The following is a 21,220-nucleotide window of genomic DNA, read 5'->3' on the forward strand; positions in this document are numbered from 1 at the left end:
AGTCACCATCAACTGGTGCATTCCCCATAGCAACACCTATCAGAGTCCAATTGTCAACCAATCAGCATTTTCTTCTCACAGTATAAAGTTGTTGCTTCTCTTGACATTGGTGCTCTTGCGATTGTCCTGATGAATGCAAGACAAAAAACTTTGACAAAATGTTTTTCGGCAATACTCAAATAAAATATTTACATATAGCTTTCCTCTTGCAGTTGGTCATATCAGTATGTTAGCATTTCAATCTCGTCAATACATTAGATTGTCAACATGCTTTGCTCCTCATTCCACAGCACCACCCTACAAAATTTGTCCAATAGCAATATGAAAGAATTTAAATAGACTTATGCCAAGTTTGCATTAACTTTCCCCTTTTTTCATTTTGTTGGAAAGTTTGACTTCACCCTGGCAATCCAAGTTGGCATCAGTTTAACACAACCTGGCAATTAATGGCAATTTGTACTAGACTCAAAACATTTTCAAATTGCTAGATAATGAACACTTTGGGCTGAGTATGCTCACTGCAGAGTAGATGAAACTGAATGTTTTTTTAAAATTCGTTGGTGGGATGTGGGCGTTGGTGATTAGGCCAGCATTTATTGCCCGTCCCTAATTGCCCTTGTTCAGAGGACATTTTAAGAGTCAACCACATTGCTGTGGGTCTGGAGTCACACGTAGGCCAGACCAGGTGAGGACGTAAGATTTCCTTCTCTAAATGACATTAGTGAACCAGGTGGGCTTTTACAACAATCAACCATGGTTTCATGGTCATCATTAGACTTTTAATTACAGATATTTATTGAACTCAAATTACACCATCTGCTGTGGTGGGATTCGAACCTCGGTCCCCAGGGCATCAGAGCATTACTCTGGAATCTCTGGATTTCCAGTCCAGTGGCAATACCACGATGTCAATGCCTCCCCCCATAAAGCAACAAATGTCGCACACAAAGTGGCTGACATAACTAAATTGGTAGGATGCTTAATACATCTGCGTTCTTGTGACTTTACAAACATTTTCCCTTGCCCATCCAGTTTCTATTTCACTAGCACCTCTTGAATACTTTTGCTTAGATATCCCTTGTGAGCATTCATGCATGTTCTCTCAATGAGTAATAGGCTCCATATGTCTAGGATAAAGGCCTCATTGTTTTAAGTTCAAATCTTAAACAAATCTTCATCGTTATGCAGGGAAAGCTGAAGCAACAGTTTGGATAGTTCCTACATATGTTCTCATTACTTCATCAGTTGAGGTTAAATATGAAAATAATGACTATTTGCATCTATGCAGCACTGCAGAGAATTAGACAAAAATGGATGCCAAGCCAAGAGATATTAGGAGAGTTAACCAAAAGATGCAGGTTTTAAGGTTTGCCTTAAAAGATGGATAGGCAGAGGGGTTTAGCAACGTAATCCAAGAGCATGTTGCTGGACGCACGGTTGGCAATAGTGGGAATGTATTCCTTAGAATTTAAGATCCGATCCCAAGTTTTCAAGATATTAAAGGGGAAAAGATGGCCAGATAGAGAGAAACTATTTCCACTGGTTGGAGAATTCAGGACTAGGGACATCACCTAAAAATTGGAAACACGTGGCATAAGTTTGGAATTCTTTTCGACAGACAACAGTTGGTGCTAGGTCAAATGTTAATTTTAAATCTGAGATTAACAGATTTTTGTTAACTAAAGTAGTATTCAGGGATATTTGGCAAATGTAAGTGTTTTGGTAACTAATGGGCTGAGGCAGCGATGTTATAGAGTTGGAAGTGCACAGTCATTGTGACGCAAAGGACAGAATCGGAAGCTCAGCTAAGAATTAAAAAAGATGCTGGGGTTATGAACAATCCAACAAACTAAGCAAATACTCACTTATTTACAGGCATTAGCCCATTTGGTCTTTTGACGCTATGACCTGTTTTACCATCAATTTGATGCTTTTCTTGTGAATCTCGTCCTGTTCGCAGTGGTGGCCCCAACATTTCCATATCATTAAAACATCTGAAAGCAGTATTATATATGTGACCTGTATTGCTTTATTTATGTTAAATATTAACTAATAAATTGTGAAAAATGTATTACATGTTGTGATAAACAATTTTCAATGCATCTTTTAGCACGCAGCACTAACTTTAAAAAAGAATCCAACTTAAAGAATTTAACAATCTGCATCAGGTTTTGTGTCTTCAGAAGACACAGCTATATACTTTAACAAGAATACCTCACAAAATGAATTCTGACAGCTGGTTGCAGCACAAAAACAGCGCAAACGTTTATGCAGTGGTGCAAAGGGGCAAGATCAGAACAAGTAGCTTATAGCACCATTCTGCCTATAAGCTACAGGTTTCCAGTCAACTTAAGTTCTTGTTCTTATGGGGACAGCAAAATTAAGTGCAAATAACTAACAGGAATTCTCTGGTCAGTATTTTGTAGACAACTGATAGTCTTGTTGCATCTCCGTGATGCTGTAGTGAATGGACTTGGGTAATAAGAGATGACTGTGCTCTAGCCTGGACCACAGAGCTATCATATTGCATAATTGGACTGATAATTTGGACAGTCAACATTTATATATATCTAGGAGATCTTTAGCTCATCTGCAGCAGCAGCAGATGCTACTATCAACAAGGTAGTACAAGTAACACATCAGTATCTTTAAGGAAGAGAAGTAGACAGTTAACAAAGTCAATCTTTTGCAGCAAATGGCAAGAAAAACAAAGCTTTCAACATCTGTCAATAAAGATAAAGTAGATTGGCCCAAAGATAAATCCCTGTTGCTTGAAATGGGATGTTTCGATATTTGAATGTTACATATTTGAATTCAACAGCTCAGATATAACCGATGAAAGCGAGAAAGATTTAGAAGTGAGACACAATTCAACAATGATGTATAGACATTGCAGGACATCGATAACTAAGCAAATTGGAAACTAAAACCACATTCCCAAATAAGTGAATTCAAGTCTGAGATTATCAGGCCAAAGCTATATAGTGCTCTGATCTGACCACACGGAGTTTGGCATTTAGGTATAATCACCTAAGCAAATTGCCCTGGAAGCACTGTAGAGGTCACAAGGTCTAATGTCAGAGGTTTAAGTTATGCAGAAAGGTTGAAAGGAACTGAGTGACAGGGGCCCTTCTAACAGGCACTGCAGGATCATCAATTCTGGAAATGCACTGTTTATCCTATTTAGAGGAGTTCAATATTTGGGAAAGCAGTTGCTTCTTCAGTAGATTTGGTGAATTTGCAAATCCATAGACAGAGGAAGAGTGCTAAATGATTCACTCAAAATAAAGTCAATCTCCCAGCTATATCCAAAAGAAAGAATAGTATAGTGCAGTCTCTTGATATGTCAGAATTAGATAGTGAAAGCACATAGTCAGATTCTTTACTTACAAAAATAGGGCTGAGAAAAAGAATGTTGAGATTAAAACTGCCATAGAACATCTCAAAACCCAAAACATACTGCCACTGCAATTAAAATTAAGGGCAGCCATTCCAATGCACAGGAAGCATATTACAGGATAGTGCAGTGTGATGAAACCAATATTTACCTTGCTGAGTTCAGAGGTCAGGAGCTCCAATTCCAGATAATCCTTGGGCATTTTGCTGGCTGGGAACTGGCTACACATGCACAGTCCAGGTATTTTACGTTCTTCAGGCCAAGGACTGGGCCTGCGCAGAAGGAATAAAAGAAAAACGGCACGAAAGGGCAGGACAGGTGACCTAGTATGGAGCACCACTGTGGAGTGAATGTCCCAGGGAGCCGAGCACAGGAGGGGGATAGGGAGAGGTCCCAAACAGAAGTCCCAGGTAAGGGACAAAGACGGGGGACAGAAATAGATTCCATTAAGTTAAAAGAAAGGAGCAGAGAAATAGGCTCCAAATTAAAGAAAGAACTGCAGGGGACTTTAAGCAAAGTGGGCACAGGAGAAGCCCTGAAGATACGAGAAGGCAGCCGAAGGCTGGAGACTCTGTGCTGTGGGCTGTTAGGACAAAGGTAGCCTTTTGGAGCAGTGATGTTCTGCTTGGCATGTCAAAGATCTGAAATTGTGCTTGTAAGATGTTTGAGTGCAACCGGAAATCCAGGGGTAAAGGAATCATGGAAGACAAGGTTGAAACCCTGCAAGGTGGGTCATTGAAGAAGTCGTCCGAGTGGGAGCGAATTTGAGAGAATTCCAAGGAGAGATCTTCAAAGATGGAGATTGGAAACCATCATAAGAAAGATGAAGTTTCAGTAAGATTGGTTGGCTCACAATGTGACAAACGTCAGGGTAGCTTGTTGAGAAATCTGCGGAATCGTGTCTGGTTGTATCTGACAGTTATTCTGTAGCGTGGTGTGATCGACGACAATTTGCATGTTAATTCACTTGTACCTCATACTTACCCTGAATGTTACAGTATAGGATATTGTAAATTGTTTTATCTTTCTGAACTTGTACAGTAAAGTTTATTTTTGCTTGTTCCAAACCCGTGGAATCTTGTGACTTTATTCACTTAGTAAGTGTCTTGAATGGCAAACTTTCTGCCTACTTGAAAGAAAACATTATTGGTCCCAAACTGGATCTCTCACTCCACCTCTCCCAACATCACCCCACCACCCTCGCTGCAAACAACCCAAGTTCTAACCAAGGATCATAACATAAATTGGGGGCTCATCCGGGATCTTGAATTCACAGACAAATACAACTGCTGATCCTTGCTGAGGTTAAGGTTCATAAGATTTCCATGGTGAATTTTACGATAATGATTAAAAAGCAGGATAGCATTGTCAATTGCTAAGACTTTTCTGGAAAGGGAAGACTTATCCCTGAGTGATCTGCAACAATTAGCCAAGGCTCGGTTAATTTGCAGAAAAGTTAAAATTTCAGATAACAACAGGGGCTAAGAAAGCAGAAATAATTAAGGTAGTAATACAGCATCTTAGGTGGGAAGAAAAAATTAATCCAGATGGAGGAGTCGGTGGCGTACTGGTATTGTCGTTGTTACAGCACGGCCAATGGTAAACGATAAGCTGATCAAATCCCAAAGGGAAACTTGAAACAACTGCCACAACTGTTTTACAATTTTTATATATTTCAAGATGCGTGCTTTGAATTCAGTAGTAATAAGACCACTGAGTCTTATAGGTTTCTTACAAAACTAAATTAAACCTTTATTAAATAGGAAAAAAATTATTTTAAGCACATACATAAATTTATAAATTACTATGATAACTCCTAGCTCCCCTAGTTAATCTAACTCCCAGTTACACCTCTGTTAAGGCAACAGTAAAACAACATAGATTTAAACAGACCCAAGCAAAGCACACATCCTGGACAGTCGAATTCAAAATGAGTTTTTCTCAGCTTTGGTTCCTTGTAGACAGCAGCTTGAGGCTTAGATGCTGGAGACTTTTCACACATGTTAGATCTTAGAATTCCTTCCCTTACACAGCCTTCTCTCCTTTATACATATTTTCCCCTTTGAATGCAAATTCCTATTCTTTCACTATGTCTTTGGACTTTACCCCTCTAATAATAAAATCTATCATGGTACCAATTTTGCCAGTAATCTTTGAGAAAAATAAACATACTTTCTTAACTTCTGGCTAAATGAAACATTTTACCCTCTTTGAATTCAAACTAGTCTGGTTTAATTAAAAATGCAAATGTTCCCTTTACACCTCATATTCTAAAACTCCTCCCATGTTTACCTATTTAATATTTCAAACCTAGCTCATCTTCTGATACATCAAAGCCTTCAGACCAGCTGCCTTTAATTCAATAAAGTCACACACACAGGTGCCACTATTACTCTACAATAAATTCCAATATGAAAATTATTATATCTTCCTGACATCACTGGACCAGTAATCCAGACGCCCAGAGTCTGATCAAGGAGACTCAAGTTTGAATCCCACCCAGGCAGATGGTGGAATTTGAATTCAATATATAAAAAAAATCTGGAATTAAAAGTGTAATGATGACCATGAAACCATTGTCAATTCTCATAAAACCCCAAATGGTTCACTAATATCCTTTAGGGAAGGAACCTGCCATCCTTAACTGGTCTGTGACTGCAGATCCACAGCAACGTGGTTGACTCTTAACTGCCCTCTGCAATGGCCAAGCAAGTCCCTCAGTTGTATCAAACCATTAGAAAGTCAGAAAGACCACCCAGATTAGACCTAGGCACCGGAAACAACAAAGGCAAACTCAGCCCCATCAACCCTACAAAGTCCTCCTTATTAACATCTGGTGGCTTGTGCCAAAATTAGGAGAGCTGTCTCACGGACTAGTCAAGCAACAGCCCAACAATCATACTCACCAAATCATACCTTACAGATAATGTCCTGGACATCGCCATCACCATCCTTGGGTATGTCCTGTCCCACTGACAGGACAGACCCAGCACAGGTGGCGATACAGAGTAGGGAGGGAGTTGCCATGGAGTACTCAAAATCGACTCTGAGCCACATTAAGTCTCATGGCATCAGGTCAAATATGGGCATTGAAACCTCCGACTGATTACCATGTACCACCCCAACTCAGCTGATGAATCAGTACTCCTCCATGTTGAACAGCACTTGGAGCAAGCAGAATGTACTCTGAGTGGGGGAATTCAATGTCCATCACCAAGAGTGGCACAGTAGCCCCCTACAGACTGAGCTGGCTGAGTCCTAAAGACCATAGCTACTAGACTGGGTCCGCGGCAGGCAGTGAGGGAACCAACAAGAGGGGAAGACCTACCTGTCCATGACAGTATCGATAGGAGCGACTACTGCACAGTCCTTGTGGAGATGAAATCCCATCTTGCTCTGTCTCATTGTGTTGCGGCACTACCACCATGCTAAATGGGATAGGTTTCAAACAGATCTAGCAACTCAAGAGTGGGCAACCATGAGGTGCCATGGGCCATCAGCAGCAGCAGAATCGTACTCAACCACAATCTGTAACCTCATGGCCCAGCATATCCCCAATCCTACCATTACCACCAAGCTAGGAGATCAACCTTGGTTCAATGAAGAGTGAAGGGCGTGCCAGGTGCAGCATCAGGCATACCTAAAAATAAGGTGTCAACACAGGGTGACTTGGGTGCCGAACAGCATAAGCAGCAAGCAACAGACAGAACCAAGTGATTCCACAACCAACAGATCAGGTTTAAGCTTTGCAGTCCTGCCACATCCAGTCGTGAATGGTGGTGGACAGGTAAACAACTAACTGGAGGAGGCGGATCCACACACATCCCCATCCTCAATGATAGGGGAGCCAAGCACATCAGTGCAAAAGATTAGATTGAAGAATTTGCAGCAATCTTCAGCCAGAAGTGAATGATCCACCTCAGCCTCTTCTAGAGGTCCCCAGCATCACATATACCAGTCTTCAGCCAACTCGATTCACTCCACGTGATATCAAATGGCTGAAAGCACTGGCTACTGCAAAGACTATGGGCCCTGACAACATTTTGGCAATAGTGAAGACTTGTGCTCCAGAACTTGATGCACCCCTAGCCAAGCTGTTCCATTACAGTTACAACACTGGCATCTACTCGGCAATGTGGAAAATTGCCTAGGTATGTCCTGTACACAAAAAACAGAACAAATCCAGTCCGGCCAATTATTGCCCCATCAGTCTACTTTTGGCCATCAGTAAAATGATGGAAGGGGTCACCAACAGTGCTATCAAGAGGCAACTGCTTAGCAATAACCTGCTCACTGACGCCTAGTTTGGGTTCTGCCAGGGTCACTCAGCTCCTGATCTCATTGCAGCCTTGGTTCAAACATGGACAAAAGAGCCGAACTCCAGAGGTGAGATGAGAGTGACTGCCCTTGACATCAAAGCAGCATTTGACCGAGTATGGTATCCAGGCCCCTTAGCAAAACCGGAGTCAATGGGAATTGGGGGGAAACTCTCCGCTGGTTGGAGCCCTACCTAGCACAAAGGAAGATGGTTGTGGTTGTTGGCAGTCAATCACCTCGGTCCCAGGACATTGCCGCAGGAGTTCCTCAGGGTAGTGTCCTAGGCCCAACTATCTTCAGCTACTTCATCAATAACCTTCCTTGCATTATAAGGTCAGAAGTGGGGATGTTTGCTGATGATTGCACAATGTTCAGCACCATCCATGACTCCTCAGATACTAAAGCAGTCTATATCCAAATGCATCAAGACCTGGACAATAACAAGGTTTGGGCTGACAAATAACAAGTAACATTCATGCCACATAAGTGCCAGGCAATGACCATCTCCAACAAGAGAGAATCTAACCATCACTCTTGACATTCAATGGCATTACCATTGCTGAATCCCCCACTATCAACATCCTAGGGGTTACCATTGACCAGGAACTGAACTGGACTAGCCATATAAATACTGTGGCTACAAGAGCAGGTCAGAGGCTAGGAGTCCTGCGGCGAGTAACTCACTTCCTGACTCCCCAAGCCTGCCAACCATCTACAAGGCACAAGTCAGAAGTGTGATGGAACACTCTCCACTTGCCTGAATGATTGCAGTCCCAACAACACTCAAGAAGCACAAAACCATCCAAGACAAAGCAGCCTCCTGATTGGCACCCCATCCACAAACGTTGGCCCCCTTCACCACCGACACACAGTGGCAGCAGTTTGTTCTACCTATAAGATGCACTGCAGGAACTCACCGAGGTTCCGTAGGCAGTACCTTCCAAACCCAAGACCACTACCATCTAGAATGACAAGGGCAGCAGACACATGGGAACATCACCACCTAGAAGCTCCCCTCCAAGCCACTCACCATGACTTGGCAGCGTATCGCCGTTCCTTCGCTGTCGCCGGGTCAAAATCCTACAACTCCCTCCCTAACAGCAGTGCGGGTGTACCTACAGCACATGGACTGCAGTGGTTCAAGAAGGCCACTCAACACCAGCTTCTCAAAGGCAATTACGGATGGACAATAAATGTTGGGGAGTGTCAACATCTCATAAATGAATGAAAAAAATTTAGTTCAGTTAGCTAGAAGTTAATTGCAAATGAAACAGCTTGAGATAGAGAAAAGCAAAAGCTTGAACTTGAACTCCAGAGAGAGAAGTTAGAAAAATAGGAAAAGAAAAAGATTGAAAGAAAAGGAAATGTGAAAAGTTGAGTTCCAAAGAGAGGAATAAATCGGACAGCATGAATTGGTCAGGGAAAAGCTTAGGTTATAGAGTGAAAGAGTCCAGTAGTTCAGATGAGTTCCATTCAGAGCTTTGATATAGCTAAGAGTCTTCGCCGAGTGCCTAAATTTACTGAAGACGGAGTTAAGATATTTTATCTTGTTTGAAATGGTGGCTACAAAGCCAAAGTGGTCTAAGGATACATGGATTTTCATTTTGCAAAGAGCTTTGGTCAGCAAGGCTATGGATGTTTATTATCTTTATAAAGACAATCTTCAGGTTATGAGATAGTTAAAGCAGTACTTAATGTTTACGAGCTCGTCTCTGAAGCATATCAGTTCAAATTTCAGACGTTAAAGAAAAGAATCACAGAAACAGTGCAGAAGAGGCCCTTCGGCCCATTGAGTCTGCACCAACACGGGAGAAACACCTGACCTACCTACCTACCTAATCCCATTTACCAGCACTTGGCCCATAGCCTTGAATGTTATGACATGCCAAGTGCTCTTCCAGGTACTTTTTAAAGGATGTGAGGCAACCCGCCTCCGCCACCCTCCCAGGCAGCGCATTCCAGACCGTCACCACCCTCTGGGTAAAAAAGTTTTTCCTCACATCCCCTTAAACCTCCTGCCCCTCGAAGCTGGCTCAGTGGCATACCACAGGGATCTGTGTTGGGTCCCCTATTATTCGTCATTTATATAAATGACATAGATGACTATGTGGGGATGTGGGGGGTAGGATTAGTAAGTTTGCGGATGCCATAAAGATTGGCCGGATGGTTAACAGTCAGGTCAAGTGTCTTGGGCTACAGGAAGATATAGATGGGATGGTCAAATGGACAGATAAGTGGCAGAACTTGTGTCCCCTTGTGACTGACCCTTCAACTAAGGGGAATAGCTGCTCCCTATCGACCCTTTTCATGCCCCTCAATCAGGTCGCCCCTCAGTCTCCTCTGCTCCAACAAAAACAACCCAAGTCTATCCAACCTCCCTTCATAACTTAAATGTTTCATCCCAGGCAACATCCTGGTGAATCTCCTCTGCACCCCCTCCAGTGCAATCAAATCCTTCCTATAATGTGGTGACCAGAACTGCACACAGTACTCCAGCTGTGGCCTCGCCAAGGTTCTATACAACTCCAACATGACTTCCCTACTTTTGTAATCTATGCTTTGATTGATAAAGGCAAATGTCCCATATGCTTTTTTCACCACCCCACTAACATGCCCCTCTGCCTTCAGAGCTCCTTGGACACACACGCCAAGGTCCCTTTTCCTCAGAACTTCCTAGTGTCATGCCGTTCATTGAATACTTCCTTGTCAAATTACTCCTTCCAAAGTGTATCGCCTCTCACTTTTCAGGGTTAAATTCCATCTGCCACTTATCTGCCCATTTGAGCATCCTGTCTATATCTTCCTGTAGCCCAAGACACTCAACCTCACTGTTAACCACCTGGCCAATCTTTGTGTCATCCGCAAGCCTACTAATCCCCCCACAAAGTCATCTATGTCATTTATATAAATGACAAATAATAGGGGACCCAGAACAGGTCCCTGTGGTACGCCACTGGACACTGGCTTTCAGTCACTAAAGCATCCTTCTGTCATCACCCTCAGCCTCCTACAACTAAGCCAATTTTGAATCCACCTTATCAAATTACCCTGTATCCCATGTGCATCTGCCTTCTTTATAAGTCTCCCATGTGGGACCTTGTCAAAGGCTTTGCTGAAATCCATATAAACTACTTCAACTACACTACCCTCATCTACACACCTGGTCACCTCATCAAAAAATTCAATGAAATTTGTTAGGCATGACCTCGCTCTGACAAAGCCATGCTGACTATCCCTGATCAAACCTTGCCCCTCCAAGTGGAGATAGATTCTCTCCTTCAGAATTTTCTCCAATAGTTTCCCTACCACTGATGTGAGACTCACTGGTCTGTAAGTTTATCTCTACAACCCTTCTTAAATAGTGGAACCACATGAGATGTTCTCCAGTCCTCTGGCACCTACCCCGTGGCCAAAGAGGAATTAAAAATTTGGGTCAGAGGGATCTCCTCCCTTGCCTCCCTCAGCAGTCTGGGACACAAATCATCTGGACCTGGAGATTTGTCCACCTTTAAGCCTGCCAACACCTCCAATACCTTGTCACTCCCTATATCAATTTGCTCAAGAGCCTCGCAGTCTCTCTCCCCGAGTTCCATACCTTCAGCCTCATTCTCTTGGGTGAAGACGGATGTGAAGTATTCGTTTAACACTCTACCGATGTCCTCTGGCTCCACCCACAGATTGCCCCCTTGGTCTCTAATGGGCCCTACTCCTTCCCTGGTTATCTTCTTCCCATTGATATACTTATAGAATATCTTGGGATTTTCCCTACTTTTACCAGCCAGAGCTTTCTCATATCCCCTCTTTGCTCTCCTAATTGCTCTCTTAAGCTCCTCTGCACTTTCTGTACTCCGCTGATTTGCTTCCCTTGTACTTGCTAAAAGCCTCTTTTCCTTCTCATCGTATCCTGAATATCTCTGGTCGTCCATGGTTCTCTGGGCTTGTTACTCCTTCCTATCACCCTAGAAGGAACATGTTGAGCTTGTACCCTCCCCATTTCCTTTTTGAACGCCCCTCATTGCTCTTCTGTAGATTTCCCCACAACTAGCTGTTCCCAGTCTACCTTGGCCAGATCCTGCCTTATTTTACAAAAATCCGCTCTCCCCCAATCCAAAACATTTTTTTGCAACTTGTCTATTTCTTTGTCCATATCAAGCTTAAATTGTACCACGTTGTGGTCGCAATCACTAAAATGCTCCCCCACCACCTCAGCCACCTGTCCAGCTTCATTCCCCAGAATTAGGTCCAGCACTGCACCATCCCTTGTTGGACCCTCTATATATTGACCTAAGAAGTTCTCCTGTACACATTTCAAGAAATCCACTCCATCCAAGCCCATAACACTATGTTTATCCTAATTAATGTTGGGAAAGTTGAAATCATCTAATATAATTACCCTATTGCTATTGTTTTTACACACCTCCACGAATTGTGCACATATTTGTTCAATTTCCCGCAGACTATCTGGGGGTCTATAATAAACATCTAACAATGTGGCTGCCCCTTTTTTATTCCTAAGCTCTACCCACAAAGCTTCATTCGATGCCCCCTCCAAGATATCATCTCTCCATACTACAGTAACTGACCGAAGTAAACATTTGTAGAATTTGCTAGGGAAAAATGAGTGCTGCGGGGTCGGTGGTTTCGATCACTGAAGTTAGAACAAAATTTTGAGAATGTGAAGGGGCTAATGATAATGGAAGAATTTCGAAATAGCATCCGAAGAGCTGTTAGGTCACACTTGGAAGACCATAAGCAGCACCAGTTCTGGCAGATGGGTATATGTCACACAGACGTCTAGGGGGCAGAAGATCTCCATCTGTAAAGTCACAGGGAAGCTGAAGGAACAGAAGAGTCTAGCTTTATGGAGGAGACAGATGATGTTCCTGTCACGAAAAATGATAGTGTGGAAGGTAAAAGTGTTGTAAAGAAACCAATATGCATTTATTGCCATAAAACCGGGCACCTCAAAGCCCATTATTGGAAGCTGAGTGGCAAACCGGTGGCAGTGATACGAACAGTTAAGGAGTCTTTAGAAAAGGTTGTACCAGAAAAGGAAATGGATGTTAAAGCTGTGGCACTAGTGCAAGTGACAGAGACTCCCACAGAGAAGGTTGCGCCAGAAAGTGAAACTTGTGAAAAACCCAGTGCTTCTAATGTTTTTAACAGCAGAATTAGGTAGAACTGAAAAAGATTACAAGGGGTTTATATTGGAAGGAGAAGTCACTCCATTTTTGTCCAAGAAAGAGCCCAGAAAAATTATAACCCTAAGAGATACTGTTTCAGCTTGGAACTTGTTAGCAAAGCATTTGGACCTTTCTTCAGAAAGTTAATTGAATCGAATGTATTTATACAGGGTATTGAGGAGAATTGCATGTCTTACCCATTGAATAGAGTAAATTTAAGTTGTGCTCTGATGAAGGGGCTGTGTGTGTTTGGAGCGGTTCCAAAATTTCCTGTTGTAAATGTAGACTTTATATTGAGAAATGATATAGCGGGCAGTTAGTTTTTCCACAAACCGCGTTGGAATGTCACAGTTCCAAAGTTGCTCCTGGGAATTAAAAACTCCTTGCCCAATTGCGACCCAGTTGAGCAAACTACCAATCCAACTAACAGTACTGATGTATCAACCTCTGTAATGGACAGTACAGTAGCAACAAAAGAGCCTTCGGCCTTGCAAAGTAAGAATCGTCAACGGAAAGGGCTGAAACTGCAAAATGGTCTGGAAGGGTCAATGACTGTGGACACTGAATTACAAGTGCTTGCCAATATACAGTAGCAGGAATCCAGGCAAGTGGATAGATAGCTGCAGAGGAATGGAAAAACATGGTTCATGAATTGCGTGAAAGAGTTGAAATATTGGGATGAACAATGAAAACCCAGAATGAGGAAGTGGTTGATCTTGCTCAAAAAGAATTAAATAAGACCCGTTTGGAATGGGGTCAGGAGTGTTATGATGTGGAAGGTTGTGTGTGCTAGGCAGACCAAATCCACAAGGGAAACCTGGCCACTCTATCACAACGGTTTTGCAATTTGTATTTATTACAAGAATATTTGTACACTGAATTCAGAAGTAATGAATCCACTAACACCTTCAGAGATTTTAAAAACTAAAGCATTTATTAACTAAAGAAAAGGTTTCAAGCACATACATAAAATTAGTTACTTAATACCATAACAAACCCCAAAATTCCTACTTAACCTGTCTTCCAACTACATACCCTCTTTAAGGCAACAGTTCAAAATAGATTTTAAGTTTAGATAGGCAAACCAGCAAGGTTACCACAGCATCCACATGACAGTGGAATTCCAAAGGCTTTTCTCCAACTTTGGTTACTGGACACAGCAGACTTCTGCAAAAGTGCCTGGAGGCTTTTTCCCAAGGCTGTTTTACACGGTCCTTTTAGATCTTACATGGCCCTCCCAACATAGCCTTCCATCCTTCGTTATATATGTTTCACTCTCTTTAATCTGTAAATTCCATTGTTCTGTATGTCTTTGGAAATTTACTTTTCCCATAATATAAAAATCTTTCATGTTGCCAATATGGTCAGTACCTTTGAGAAAAATAAACACACTGCTTGGCCTTGCTTATCTTGTCAGTTGTAAACATCCTATCATCCTTTTGAAATCTAAACAACCCCTTCCTCACTTATCTAAAAATGCAGATTTCCTTCACACCCTGCATGCTTCCCTCATCCATGTTTATTCATTAGCATTTCAAATGCCTTTTACACCTAACTTCTTTTGATAATTTCAATCTTGCAGTCTATCTGACTCCAATTCAATTAAGTCATACAGGCAGAACCATACACACTCTCATAAGCCCACTTCACAATAAATTGATGAAAAATTTGATAGCTTCATGACAGGAGAAACCACAAGATCTTAAAATGTTCAACGATGAAATCAAACAGGAGTATGAAACCCTTTTGAGCGAACATAAAAAGTATCTCAATAACTTCTTTGAAATGGCTAAAAGATAATTTGATCAGAGGAGAAGAGAGTTGTCAACGCACAAATATGTCATTTTGGCCTTATTGTCTTGAAATAAGAATTTACATTTGAGTTCGGAAAATGAATCACACCTACAGCTAACGAAAAGGGTGACAATTAGGCTGTAGCCTTAAACAAAACATTTTCAGAGTTAAAGGCCAGAAATAAGAGAAAAAAAACACAAGCATTGAGTTATGATCATTCTATGATGTATAAATTCTGCTAATCCTACTTGTTACATATAATGGCTTTCGTTTTGGTTAAACCTTTTTACTTTATAATATGATATGCATAATTGTGGAGCAAAGAGAAAAGTTTATCTGTATAGTATGCAATAAGCTATATGTTAGTATGATGTTAAGTTCTTCTAAAGAAAGCGTAAAGCCAATGTAAAGAAACCTTCACAGTAGTGAAACTTTTTTTCTTCCAAGGCGAATGGTGCAGTGTGATGAAACCGATACTTACCTTGCTGAATTCGGAGGTCAGGAACTCAGATTCCTGATGATCCTCGGGCCTTTCGCGCATGTGCCAGCCAGGAACTGGCTGCACACACATACACAGTTTGAGTATTTTACGTTCTTCAGGCTGACAGCAGATCCTCTGTGCCTGCAAAGAAGGAAGAAAAAAGAATGGTGCGAAAGGGCTGGTCACATGAGCTGGCACAGAACACCACCGTGGAGTGAGTACCCTAGGGAGCGAGACACAGGAGGGGGAACAGGGAAAAGATCCTAAACAGAAGTCCCAGGTAACAGACAAAGAAGACAGAAATAGGTCCCATTAAGAAGTTAAAAGAAAGGAGCAGAGAAATCCAAATTAAAGAGCGTGCTGTAGGCAGCTGACTTTAAGCAAAGTGGGCATGAGACAAGCCATGAAGGTCTGAGAAGGCAGCTGAAGGTTGGTGATTCTGTGCTGCGGGCCCTTGGGCCAAAGGTACTCCTTTGGAGCAGTGATGTTCTGCTTGGCATAGCTGAAAATCTGAAATTGTGCTTGTAAGAAATGCTCGACTATACTCGGAAATCCAGGCGTAAAGGAATCTTGGAAGGTGAGATCCCTGCAAGAAGGGTCATTGTTGAAGCTGTCTGTGTGGGAGCAACTTTTGGAGAGAATTCCAAAGCGAGATCTTCAAAGGTGGAGATTGGAAGCCCTCATGAGAAAGATGAAGTTTCAGTGAGATTGGTTGGCTCTCAATGAGGCAAACGTCTGAATGGCTTGTTGAGAAATCTGTGGAATCATGTTTGGTTGCACGTGCCATTTATTCTATAATATGGTGCGTTCCTCCACAATTTGCCTGTTAAATCACATGAACCTCGCATTTACCCTGAATGTTAGAGTATAGGATAGATATTGTAAATTGTTTTACCTTTCAGAATTGTAAAGTTTATTTTTGTTTCTTCCAAACCCATGGAATCTTTATTCACTTAGTAAGCATCATGAATCTCAAACTTTGTCTACTTCAAACAAAATATTTCTGATCCCAAACACAATCTCCCCACCACCACCCCGCCCACCCCTAAATTATTGAATTAAGACTGACTTTAAACCAATGGTCAGTTTATACAATAAACCCAAATATAAAAAAAATTCCAGTGCATGCTTTAGAGAACTTTGATCACTTGTGAAGTTAGTTTTGCAGAAGGTTACATCTGAAAATACAATATCCCTTTTAGAAGGAAATGAGTTACAGATTTATAATTAGATATTTTAACTAGCAGACTAGCAACAAGAGTGAAACTATTGATAATTTAAAAAAGGGAAGTTGTACGAAAAACTCATTATTGTTAAGGGACAAGGAAAGTAACTTACTAAAATTCCTGTTGTATGGAATTGAGAACTTGCAGAAATATTGTGAATTGTCATGTACAAGGAGTAACAAAAACGGTGTTGGAACAGATACTTGGGATTTGAAGGTCTGCAGCCTGCACAACGATCTCTGACCGGTCACAAATTTGAGTCTTCTGATTAAACTCAACAGTACTTGTGGAAAAAAACGGTACAAATATAAGCTTAATTTCTACATGCTTAGATATTTGTGACATCTGACAACCTTGTTGTAAACCCCACTGATTTGAGAACTAAATTCTAAGAAAGAACACACAACCTTTATTTCATCTCTAATAGTGCCATGGCAAACTGTTAGCTAATCAGGTTCATGCCAAATGGCCAACAATTCCAAATTAAAGTGGCATCTGTTGTTTTAGGGCTTTCAAGTGTTTAAAAATAAAAAATGTAGTCTGTTAATCTTAGTTTGAATTGCAGATTGAACTGATACAATTATTGCACCCCTCTCCTTTAAGCCTGTTTTATTATTGATGCTATCATCCAATGAGCAATACAACCTAAAACCCCATTTTCTGAATTCATATTTTTCGTCCCTCTTTATATACATCAAATTAAGCAGAGTTCAGGTGTGATTATCTAAAGTTATTTAAATAAGTAAAAATAAAATCTTATGCCCTGTAAAATAGAATTTTGGTGTTTGTTGCTGCAAGGCTTTATGTTCTTGAAATGAATGGAGTCAATTACAGGCTAGGCTGTAGATCAGAACCCTGTATGATGTCAGGTGAATTAACAAATTGGAGACAGCAGAACCAATATTTTCTTGGACAGAGAACTGAAGTACATGTTAAAATTGCTTTTTGGCTATAAAGAAGTTAAAAATAAGCACATGTAGAAGAGATAAACTACCCACAACTATAAAGAAAATCAGTGTTTATAAAGTTTAAGTCTTCCTACCTTTGCACCCAGCTTGCAAGTGTTTAATTGTTTGGTTTAATCCTACATGGTCCATTGCAGTTCTAGAGAAAATGGAAATCAAGGCTGCAAGCTAATTGCATATTAGAATCAGGAAATCAACAGGTAAATTAAAGAAATTTGGAAGATTGGAATAAATGCAAAGGTAAATCTTGACGGAGATCAAGAGTGACTTGGGATGGTGACAAAAGTGCACCTCAAGTTTTTGTTAGCTTATTAGTTTTCTGGCTGCACAATTGATCAACTTTTTGCTGTTATAAATTCCTATGTCCATATTTTCTGTGCAATTTCCTGTTGATGTCACAATGAAATTGTATACTGTAGCCACTGAGTGGCTCTTCCGAACAATTTTCTTTCTGCTCCGTTTCCCAGCTCCAATAGCATTTTGTTTAGGTTTTAGCTTTGGGTTTTTTATTCATGCAACAGGTAACAAAGATTAGTTAGGAAACATTCATAGTGGACAGGATGCTGACATCATTAATAAATTGTTTACTTACTGCAAAATAATTTGGATAGAATCCATATAATCCATGAATAGACTTTTCCCAAATCCTACACAGATGAGTACAGATTATGCCCTTCCTTATTTATTTTTATACCTTATATATAATTGCTTCCTATATATTTACAGCCAGCACCAACTGAAAATCTTGTAGCACATATATTTGAAAGTGAAGTAAAGGAACAGGAGTAAGCCACTCAGCTCCTAGGGCCTGTCCTGCTTCAATGGAATTAGATCATGGCTGATCAGTTCCACTTACCCACCTTTGATCCATATCTTGTGATACTCTTACCTAATAAAAATCTGTCACCTTGATCTTGAAAACTGACCCAGCATCCACAGCCTTTTGACAAGAGGATTTCACATTTGCACTAACCTTTGAATGAAGAAGTGGTTCTAGATTCCACTCCCAAATGTCCTAGCTCACATTTTAAGAATCTGTCCCCCTTGCCCTGGATTCCGCACAAGAGGAAACAACATTTCTGTATCTACATGATCACAATCTGCCAAACAAGAGCACTGACTGAGGTAAATTAATAAAGAATATGTTTAGTTTTAATAATTATATAGCTGCTTCATATAAAGTATATTGTTGCTTAACTTACCACTTAACGAGGTAGATTTTCCATGCATGGGGCCAGAACACTACAAAAGAGGCTCACCCTAACTGTACACACCAGACTCTGACTAAGCAGGTCAGCCCAAATTAGATGTTTATAGTGAGCTCACAGTGTGTATTTTCCAGTCACAAGGGTTTGTAGATTCAGGTGCAAATACAGAGCACGGCACAAGCTATTTAAAGGAAGTGGTTTTCTTGCAACTAACACTAGAATTGTTTTCTAAAATATTTACTGTTATTACAAAAAAGTACCAAGGAAGGGCACGCATGTTTACAGATGCAGTATTTGAGGTTTTATTTGCAAGAAGCGGCAGAGAGGGGGCTTGTTTTCTGGAACTTCACAGCACTCACGCAGAAGAGAATAGACAATAGTGCTGGTCATGAAGCAATGCAACTCATCTAATCTCAATCAACTAGAGACATTGCCACTTAATTAGAGAAGTTTTCAGACAATGTAACAATATGTTAATATAATATATCCACTTGATATAATCAAGTAGACCAGCAGACTATATATAAGCCACTAAGTGTTTCCTAACATCCTGTTGTACATTGATGGATTTCCCATACAAAACACTCAGCCTGTATTGCTGTCTTTTGAATGTTTGCCACGCATTCCATTATTGCAGGAGAGCACAGGTTTCTAGCTATAGCTCATCACAAACTATTGGGTCACTGCCAAATTTAAAGAAGTTACTTCGAAGAAAACCAAGCTGTATAATGCCGATTCATGTGAATTGCAGTTCGGGAACTCAAATGTCTCTGTTCAAGCATTTTACATTTCCAACACCCGAAAACAAAGCAGCACATAACAAAACAGAGCAAACCAGAACTACAGGAGGGCACATAACTATCAATATTCATAGAAATTGCTAGGCCAAAAAAAAAGAGCAAGAAAAAAAGCTCAGTTCTGAAGAGAACCATTAACTCTGTTTCTGCCTCCACAGATACTGCCAGATTTGATGAGTTTATCAGCACTTTGTTTTTATTTCAGAGAAAGAGCAAGGCTTATCTAAATCACCGTTTACCAAGCTAGGTGTGACATGATAAAATAAACAATGGCATTATTGTATGAAATAAATTAAATTTGCTTTTGAATAAGTCGATACAAATTGCTTTTGGCTGCGTTTACTTCTTTTGAACTTCACATTTACAAACAATTACAAGCAACCACACTGAAATGCTTTTTTGTTATTTTTTCATGGTATGTGAGCATCACTTCACCTTCGTGAACCGCTGCAGTCCATTTGGTGTAGGTGCACCCACAGTGCTGTTAGGGAGGGAGTTCAGGATTCTGATCCAGCGAAATGCTGCCACTGCATTTTTAAAAATCAGCTTCAATTTACAGAAACCGCACTTACAAGCTGCTCAACTCTGCCCAAGAAATTAAGTTCTCCCCAAGGAGACTATACCATAGATATACTACTCACTAAAATAATGGGGGGAATTTTATATTGGTGACAGGCTGGGAGGTGGGAAGGTTAGCAAAATGGTGTGGGAAAATGTCTGGGCTCAGGCCCATTTTGCCAGCGGAGGGAAAATTGGCAGTCGAGTCACCTGTCGGGAGCCCAATTGTGCTGAATGGTCAATTAAGTGCCTCTCCCTAACTCATTTGGCATTAAAAAATCCATACAAAAAAGTATATTCGAGAAAAGGAGACATCATTTAACCTCCAAGCTAAAATGCTCACTTGTGCTGAAACAGGGTAGTTGGCAAAATAGTTATAAAGGGCACTAAATTTAAGATCAGAAAAGAAAATTATAAGGATGGAGAGAGGGTGGTAGAAGATAGGATTCTCTGCCGCATCTACTGTTAAAACAGAATCAAAAATATATTTAAAAGGGAACTAGAAAGTTGCCCGTAAAAGAAGACTATTAAATGGTATGTAGGGAATGATAAAAGTGATTAAACCATTCCTGTGCAGCAAAACACCAGCACAGATAATATATACATCCGTCACAACCAACATCAACGATAATTGGGCTAGAGCACTTTGTAAAATTGAGGACCCTTGACAAATAATGTTCAACCAATTGTTAAAAATTCTTTGAAGAAACTAAAGATGATAAAGGAAACACAGTGGATATGTCCAAACTGGGCTTCCAAAGAAGAACTTTTGATAACATGCTACATAAGGGACTTATGGCAACATTCATGCTAAACGTAAGCAGATAAATGCCACCACCGGGGTTGTTAAAATGAATATTTTGCTTTTAAGACTGAGCAAAATGTTGGTTTTCAGATCAGACAATTATAATCAGCAAATAATTAGCTGAGTCTTTGAATATTAATTATATCTAATGAAAATAGTTAAATAGATCTTCTACTTCTCAAAGGTCCAGCAATTGTTCTGCAACATGGACAAATGCTTAGAAATTGTGTAAATTAGCCATTGCACATTAGCAACACACCAGAGGCAGAGCTCTAGGGAAAAAAAAACTGAAGCAACTTACCAAAGATAACACTGGCCAAATTATCCAAAGGGAGAAATTAGGTCAGAAAATGTCATTTTGTGCTCAAGGAGATGAAAGGGCACATTTTATTAAACATCAACCCTTCCAAGATTAGGTAGGGCACAGATTAGACAGAGAGCAATAAACTGTCCTGCTGGGTTCCAACTTCATTTATTGCACCAGAGTGG

The 21,220-nt window shown here is 40.7% G+C and overlaps 1 protein-coding gene across 1 annotated transcript in view; it reads right to left on the bottom strand.

The window, feature by feature from the left end:
• The window catches only part of zc2hc1a (zinc finger, C2HC-type containing 1A), a 101,658-nt gene that overhangs the window by 44,698 nt on the left and 35,740 nt on the right, over positions 1-21,220 (bottom strand). The gene's annotated exons all lie outside the window — the stretch shown is intronic.

The sequence above is a fragment of the Cetorhinus maximus genome, chromosome 4 (genome assembly GCF_964194155.1).
Source record: "Cetorhinus maximus chromosome 4, sCetMax3.hap1.1, whole genome shotgun sequence".
Taxonomy (NCBI): domain Eukaryota; kingdom Metazoa; phylum Chordata; class Chondrichthyes; order Lamniformes; family Cetorhinidae; genus Cetorhinus; species Cetorhinus maximus.